Below are 9,054 nucleotides of genomic sequence, written 5' to 3' on the forward strand. Positions count from 1 at the left end.
GCACCTGCAGCAGTGCATACAGGAGGGCTCAGTGACTGCATGCTGGAGCAACCGCCTCCCAGCCCCAGCCCCAGGGCCATGGCCACCTCCTGGTGCTCTGTTTCCCGTGCTTGGAACAGTACCCCACCCTCACCTGCTCTTTCCTTCCCAAGAACAGGTCGAGGTCTCTTGCCCTCCTTCCTGCCTCCCCGCTTCCCAGAGCTAATCACGCCCTCCTCCGTGTGATCTTGGAACCCTTAAGCACATGCATTCTTGACTCCAAGACCAGACACCAGGCCTCCTCCATTCCAGCACAACCACAGTTAATAGCCACTGTCCACCACCATGTGCCCAGACCTCTGCTGGCAGTGACCGAGGATGCAGAAGCAGAAGATGCACACCCACGAGAGCTGGCAGTCTCCCTGGAGAGGGCACACTAACATGGGGACAACATCCTAGCACAGCACGAGATGCGTGTCAGTGAGCGTAGCTAGGTGGCACCAACTCCCTAAGGCTCAGAGTGAGACACAGGGGTGGGGGGAGGGGATGGAGGGAAGATGGGATGGGAGGTGCCAGTTTTGCCACCCACAGACTTAACCCGAGTCCCAGAGCACATAACTGGTCAACAGCAGAGCTGGGCCTGGCTGGGTCCATCGGGCTCCAAGCCAGCGGTTTCTGAACTCAGAATGGCCCCCGTTGGCCGACCTCTTTGGACAGAAGCAACTAACTCCCACCTCTCCACAAAATCCCAAGCTCCTAAGCAACTTCCAGAGGCTACAGCACAATAGTGAGCAGACACACAACTCACAACGTGGGCTCCGCACATGACAGCGATGTGGGCGAGATGCAGCCCCAACCGCCAGCTCACAAGAGCGAGGGCTGCCAGCCTCCACATGCCCGGGGCACCTCCTCCTAACCCTGGTCCAGAGCTCAGGGTCTCTCTCACTAAAGCCCACCTGAGACCCAGAACAGCCTTCTGCCTGGGTAGCTGCTTCCCCTGCTGGCTGCGAGTGCTCATCAACACTTATTATAAGAACATTATAGGAAAATTTAAACAGAAAAATACAATAGAGAGAAAAACTGCTCTTACTCCCAACCCGCCCCCTAAGGCACCTTTTCATTTCTCCACGTGGGACACCTTCCTCTCTATCCATATGTACACATTTTTATGACAACGTAAGCACAGTATACCCATAACTTTACATTCTGCTATTTTATCATTTTCCTGTAAACAGCTTTCCTTGTGTTTAAATGTGATCTGTGTACTTCTCATCTAGAGTGACTGGTTAGCACTCCATTAATAACCGGCTCTCTGAGCAGGCACCCTGCTGGCTCAGCCACCACCAATGCCATCCACTACTTTCCCATCAGGTCCACTACGGAGCTCTCAGGAACATGGTCAGGACTTACTCAGAGCTCATCAAGCATTTTCTGTAAAGATAGAAAATACAGACCACAGCAGCTATTCCAGTCTCTTATCCATGGTGAAGGCAGCCACAGACCATACGTAAACAAACAAGTGTGGCTGCGCCCCAACGAAGCTATTTATGGGCCCTGAAATTTGAATTTCATAGAATCTTCATGCAACACGAAATGTTCTTTTGATTTTTTTCTCTTTTCTTTTTTAGAGACAGAGTCTTGCTCTGTCGCCCAGGCTGGAGTGCAGTGGTGTGATCTCGGCTCACTGCAAGCTCCACCTCCCGGATTCACGCCACTTTCCTGCCTCAGCCTCCCAAGTAGCTGGGATTACAGGTGCCCGCCACCACGCCCAGCTAATTTCTGTATTTTTAGTAGAGAGGGGCTTTCTCCGTGTTAGCCAGGATGGTCTCGATCTCCTGACCTCTTGACCCACCCGCCTCAGCCTCCCAAAGTGCTGGGATTACAGGCATGAGACACCACGCCCAGCCATTCTTTTGATTTTTAAAACATATTCCTAGCTCCTGGTATGTATAAAACCAGGCGGTGAACCAGATCCCACCCACGGGCTATTTCCTGACCCCTGCTCCATTAACATTAGAGGATCCAGGGGTGGAGGAAGGAAAGTCCTAGAAAGGAGTGGAGGAGGAGGGTGGGAACTGAGGAAGCAAAGGAAGGCCCAACAGACCACTCTCTGTGTTCCAGAAAGTTCTAGGACTTGCTTCCAATTCCCAAGGGGCCTGGGACAGTCCAGCTCTCTGAAAAGCCCCAAACAGAGCAAAACCGAAGGCTGGGACCATAGAGATGGCTCAGCACCTCATTTCCTGATGGAGGGGAAGGGTCACCAAGAGAGATGAGAAAGAGCAGACCCCAAATCCACTAACTGTCCCCTCATCTGCACCCAGCAAGGTGGTGATTCCAGCCTTTGACACCCCCACTTCTAGTCAGCTTGTCACCAGCTCACAGTGGCAAAAGTCCCCTTCCAGACAATGCCCCACAAGTCTCTTTTTAATGCCAAATGGCCTAAAATGCCAGGAAAGATCCTTCTGAAATGTAAATCAAACTTCTCTCTGCAAGGCAGACCCATCCTCTGCTGCCCCTGGCATTCTAAATGATCTCTTAGAAATATGAGCCAGTGCCTTGCCAATAATAACTTCTACTTTAGAAGTGCCAGATCAAACCAGAGAAGGTGGCTCAGTGGCTGCCCAGGGCTGAGGCGGCAGAAGGGAGACAGGGAGTGACTAAGGGACACGAGCTTTCTTTTTGGGGTGGGCAAGATGTTCAACTGTGGAGATGACTGCCCATACGTGTGGATATACTAGACCACTGAACCACACTCTTTATTTTTTTTGAGTCAGAGTCTCACTCTGTCACCCAGGCTTGAGTGCAATGGTGCAACCTCTACTCACTACAACTGCCGCCTCCCGGGCTCAAGCAATTCTCCTGCCTCAGTCTCCCAAGTAGCTGGGATTACAGGCACCCATCACCACGTCCGGCTAATTTTTGTATTCTTAGTAGAGATGGGGTTTCACCATGTTGGCCAGGCTGGTCTCAAACTCCTGACCTCAAATGATCCGCCTGCCTTGGCCTCCCAAAGTGTTGGGATTACGGGCGTGAGCCACCACACCTGGCCAAGAGCCATACCCTTTAGATGGGCAAACTGAATGGCACGTGAAAAAGTTGCTTATGAAAGCACTTCACTCATCTAAATTGTCACAAGCCTGTTGGGCCTGGATTACAAATCCTAGTTCACGATGTGGAAACTGAGGCTGAGAGCAGTGATGTGATGTCCCCAACCGTTTCATAAGCAGTGAGAACTGGCTCCAAGAGCAGTCAGTTTTTCAAAAGGGAGGTGACAGGCCGGGTGCAGTGGCTCACACCTGTAATCCCAACACGGGGAGGCCAATACGGGCAGATCACTTGAGGTCAGGAGTTCGAGACCAGCCCAACCAACATGGTGAAACCCGGTCTTTACTAAAAAATACAAAAATTGGCCAGGCACAGTGGCTAATGGTTGTAATCCCAGCACTTTGGGAGGCCAAGGCAGGCGGATCACCTGAGGTCAGGAGTTCGAGACCAGCCTGACCAACATGCAGAAACCCCGTCTCTACTAAAAATACAAAATTAACAGGGCATGGTGGCATGTGCCCATAATCCCAGCTACTCAGGAGGCTGAGGCAGGAGAATCGCTTAGAACCCGGGAGGCAGAGATTGTGGTGAGCTGAGATTGCGCCATTGCACTCCAACCTGGGCAACAAGGGAGAAACTCCATCTCAAAAAAAAAAAAAAAAAAATTAGCCGGGCATGATGGCAGGAGCCTGTAATTCCAGCTGCTCAGGAGGCTGAGGCATGAAAATCACTTGAACCTGGGAGGCAGAGGTTGCAGTGAGCCGAGATTACGTCACTGCACTCCAGCCTGGGCGTCGCAGCAAGACTCCATCTCAAAAACAAAACAAAACAAAACAAAGAGGGAGCCTAAAGTCAGCCCTTTGCTGCAGCGGCCCCTGCACTAACAGGACCTGGAAGTGCCCTTCAGTAACATTGGGACCCACATCAGTCCAGAGGAAGGCCAGAGCAGCTGCAGGACCTGTTCCCAGCCTTCCAAAGCAAATTCCTTCCCATCTCATCCTGGCACCCCTTCTGGAGGAGAGGCTAGACCCCTCTGAAGTAGAGGAGAGGGAAGACTCAGAGGCTCAGGGAAGACCTCACCCAGGCAGCTGCTGCCCCAGGGCTTTCTGGAAACTGAAACCTCCCCGTTTTCCACCTCCAAGGGAAGCTACTGCTTCCCACTCATCCCATTCCTAAGCGTGAGGCTCCATTTGGGCATGTGAGTACCTGTCCCTAGACTTTGTGGCCATAAGCTACCTTTCTAGCATAGTACCCAGAGCGTCCCAGGTAGAAGCAAACTGAAAGTGGCCCCCACTCGTGAAGTGCAGACAGTAAGAGAGCCCCTGGTCCTATATGGACAGGATCCCACCCTTTGCCCCAGGTGACAAGGGGCAAAGCAGAGGTCACCCTCCCCCACTACCACAGTGTAGTGACCAGGGAGGAAGGGCAGGACGAGTGTAGGCAGGACCAAACCCTTCCACATGACTCACTGGCCAGCTAGTGGTTTTAGGAGCCATTCCTTGGGCGGACCAGCATGGGGCTGGCAGGTGCCTGCTCTCCCATCAAGAGGGGCACATGCAGTGAGGGGACAAATGTAGACAGGTGCAAGTTCTGGTCACCCACTGGTCTTTGTGCAGACCAGTCCTCTGTGAGGCACATGGCCTCCCTGAGCCTCCCAGCCATATCTGTAAAATGGGGGCAATCATCTCTGCCCCACGGTGGCTGTGCAGATCAAGTGAATTCTCTTGGGGTGGAACTGACTGCACGTGGCAGGAAAATCAACCTTATCCTATCAGGAATGTATTGATTTACTTCTGTGAAACATCTGGGATGTGGACTTCAGAATTCACTGGACTCAGAAAATGAATGTGATGAGGCTTCAGCCTCTCTGTAGATCAGCTCTCCTTTCCTCAGTCGGGGTCTCACTCGTGGACAGGTCTACCCTCATGGGTTCAACAGCCCCAACCTTTGGCCTCCCTTCTACCCACCCCCCACCCCCAAAGTAAAAGCCTTAAAGTGTGGCTCATGGGGTCCTGGTTGCATGGAGACTAGACTCCCAGGGGCTATGGCCAGGGTATTTGTTTTTAAGAGTGGGTCTTGCTCTGTTGCCCAGGCTAGAGTGCAGTGGTGCAAGCATGGCTCACTGCAGCCTCAACCTCCCGGGTTCCAGTGATCCTTCTGCCTCAGCCTCTTGAGTTGCCAGGACTACAGATGCATGCCACCACACATGGCTAATTTTTAAAAATCTTTCTATAGAGATAGGATCTCCTTATATTGCCTAGGCTGGTCTTGAAATCCTGGCCTCAAGCCAGGGATTCCCCCCCTTGGCCTCCCAGTGTTGACATTACAGGCACTAGCCACCCGCACCTCTGATAAAGGGCAACAGGGGGTCAAGCAGTGGCCTCTAGGTGACAGCGTGCCTTTTCAAGGCCACACCCACACCCAACACAGATTCCATCTTGCCAAAGCTTGGAAGGACAGCACCCTGCACAGTGGAGGCCCACCCACACCCAGGAAGGCTCAGCCTGCCCCAGACTAGGAGGCCCCAGCATCTCCATCGCAGCACATGCTGCAAACCTGTCTTGTCTTTTCACCTGGTATCATCTGGGCCTCAACCCCTCTGCCCTTTATTGAGATTGCAGTGTGGCAACGTTGCATAGTCCAAACCATTCACTTGTGAGCAGTCATTTGACCACACCCTACCCCATCCAGGCTTGCCCCAGCCCCGCACTTTGGTGGTGCTGCCCGGACACAGGAAGATGGAACATCTTCTCACATCCGGTAGGAATGTGAGCTCTCAAGCAATTGCCAGTAGAGCCATGGAGATTCTCTGCAATTGCCATAAAAGCAAACCTAGGGACCGTGTGTAGGGCCAGAGGACAATGAATAAAAAAAAAAAACACATGACTAAGAGAATATGGCAGCACCAAGACAATAACCCGCTTCATCACTCTGAGCCTGAGCCCAGGACTCATCAGTCCCTGGGGAGGCAGGGATGAAGTCACACCCAAACACGGCAGAGACCATGTTGCTTGGTGCAGTTATCACCATCGTGTTTTCCCAGAGGAACAATCATTTTTTAGGCCAATAACTTCTATCTCTAATGGGCTTTTTGCTTTAAAGTCTTTTTCCTATAGTAATTGTTTACACTCTTAAGTGTTTAGTTTGGCAATCGTTTATAGCTAGAATTTGAGCCTTAAGAGTTTTGACTCTTAGTTTATTTACATCTACTGTGCTTTTATTTCTACCATCCTATTTTGTGCTTTCCATTGACTTGTTCTCTGCTGCATCCCGACCCTTTCCACCTTCTAAACCCGTCAAGCTTTAACTCCTCTGCAACACATCCCACACCCGCACGCATGCCCCTCCCCTCCCCCACCAGGGCCCCCACTTTGGAAGTTGAAGTTAAATCTTCTGGTGCTATGCCTCCAGTGGTCATCCTTAAACTTTAAACCATATATCTCCAAGGCCTAATAGTATAAAGACCTTGGTATTCTTTATCCCTCTGCAGCGTCCATTATTCTAGTTCCATTTGTTGTTTGAGTTCGGTCTCACTGTTGCTCAGGCTGGACTCAAGTGATCCTCCCACCTCAGCCTCGTGAGTAGCTGGGATTACAGGCATGCACCATGATGCCCAGCTTCCTTTTGATTCTATTGATTCACTGTGGACCAACCAATTTCTCTGCTCATCACCATCCTCTTTTGGCTCAATTCGCTAGGAATTATTTTGGCTTGGGGATGTGAATGGTAAAACCTTGGCATGAAAATGTATCTTCTTTCTGAATAATAATTTCATCCAATGATTCCCTCAGCATTGAAGATATGACTTCATAATCTTTTGGCTTACGTTGAAACATTCGTTTAATGATTGTTCTTTTTGTTCATGTTCTGCAGCTTCATTCAAATGAGACTAGGAATGAATGTTTGCTTCTCATGTGTGATTCCTTGGGGACTTCCTGATCTCAAGGATGAGTCCATTCTGGAAAGTCACCAGTCTTTACCTCCTCCAACACTGCCTGTACACTCTCTCCATGCTTTCTTTCATCTTCTTTAGAATAATTCCCTTAGATACATCCCTTCCAACTCACAAGTCCACTCTTCAGCTATGTCTAATCTTACTAAGCTGTGTTGAAATAGCTCTAAAAGCCTGAACTCTAGTAGTTATGCTGTATCCCATTCTACCTGATTCCGAAAATCTATTTCTTCACCATACCGTGTTTTTTCCTTTTATCTGTTGTGTTGTCTGAGTTTCTAATTAAGAATTGTGAACCCCACCTGTGGGAATCCTGTGCAACCAGGCTAGTGATCAATACTAGGGATTAATTTATCTTCGAGTAGTTCCTAGACCACAAATTTATGTGAAGGTTTTTAAGAATCCAGAAGGATTAAAACTAGACCACAAATTTATGTGAAGGTTTTTAAGAATCCAGAAGGATTAAAACCCTTATCTTCCCCACTGTGCCAATGGGATTTTTGTCTAGTTCCCGTGTCACTGGGGCCCCTAGCTTTATGCCAGGGTTTTGGTCCCAACTCCTCCCCTGGTTTAGATTAACCTCTCCCTCCAAATCCAATTGCATGTCAGCCCCTGCCCATTTAATTTCTCTAAGGGACTAACAACCACTCGGAGAGCTGCTACAAGTTCTGGGGCCTCCATGGTCACTTTCTTTGTTCCCAAAAGAGGTCATTCTCCTTTCCCAGGAGGTGATCATCTACTTAACTTTTTTTTTTTTTCTTTTTTTTTTTTTTTGAGATGGAGTTTCACTCTTGTCGCCCAGGCTGGAGTGCAATCTCAGCTCACTGCAACCTCTGCCTCCCAGGTTCAAGTGATTCTCCTGCCTCAGCCTCCGGAGTAATGGGATTACAGGCATGGGCCACCATACCCGGCTAAATTTTGTATTTTTAGTAGAGATGGGGTCTCACCATGTTGGCCAGGCTGGTCTCAAACTCCTGACCTCAGGTGATCCGCCCACCTCAGCCTCCCAATGTGCTGGGATTACAGGCGCGAGCCACCATGCCCGGCCCACCTATTTAACTTTTTGCTGTGCTATTTATCATGGGCAGGTGTTTGAAGCAAGAGGAGTTCGGTTCCTTAGTCCACCACTTTGCTGGAGCCACTCCAGTCTCTAGAGCCAAGGCTAAGGTGAACATGACTATTGAACCTTAAGCAGCAATGGGTTCAGCTATTCTCATCATTAAAAAAAAAAAAAAATCCTGATGTCATATTCCCTCCAGGGAATGGCAGGGAGACACCACTGATGTGTTCCCTTCTGTGTCCAGACAGACACCAGGAGGGTAGCCCCTCTACACTCAGGGACTGCTGGAAGAGGACAGGCCACGCAGTCCAACTGCAGCCACTCACGGATGAGGGGCTGGGCCTGTGCCTGTCTTGCTAAGAGGAGTTAAACCACTATCAGGATCTCCAGACCGACACTGGCAGGGCCACTGATCCTCAAAATACAGCCAGTTAGCTCCCTGGCCAGGTGACAGAACACCCATCTGGTTCCTCCTTTGCATGACAAAGTCCTCAGGTCAGAGGCCACAGCAGTACCAGGTGAAGGGAGGTTTTTGTAGGTCTGCTTTTAGCAGCCAGGCCTGGCCACTGCAGCTGGGCAGGGCCCCGAATGTGCACACGCAATGAAGTGTAACTCTTACACAGCATGTCTAGAACACACCAGAAAACACATCTGGAACATGCTGAAGCTCAGCAGGGCTGCCTTTTCCCCAAGTGAGATCCAGACTTTAGTAGCTTTTAAAAGCCCCCAGGTGATTATAATTCACACCCAGGACTGACGTCCACTGGTTTGAACTTTATGTCAGGAGTCTATCCCACCCGATCTCAAGTGTCTGAGATCTCCCATTAAGATTACAGGGTCCCTGGTTTACCCCCAGACTGATTCAGTAGGTCTGGGGATGAGGCCGGGGAGGATGTATCTAATGAGTACCCAGGGCAATTGACTCAGCAGCCTGACCACTCAACTCTCTGCAGGCCCTCCTCGGGCAGCATGGGAGACATGTTCTATAGAGCATGGCAGCTGGCATGGGGCCGGAGGG

This window comes from Gorilla gorilla, chromosome 12 (genome assembly GCF_029281585.2).
Source record: "Gorilla gorilla gorilla isolate KB3781 chromosome 12, NHGRI_mGorGor1-v2.1_pri, whole genome shotgun sequence".
In the NCBI taxonomy this organism is placed as follows: Eukaryota; Metazoa; Chordata; class Mammalia; order Primates; family Hominidae; genus Gorilla; species Gorilla gorilla.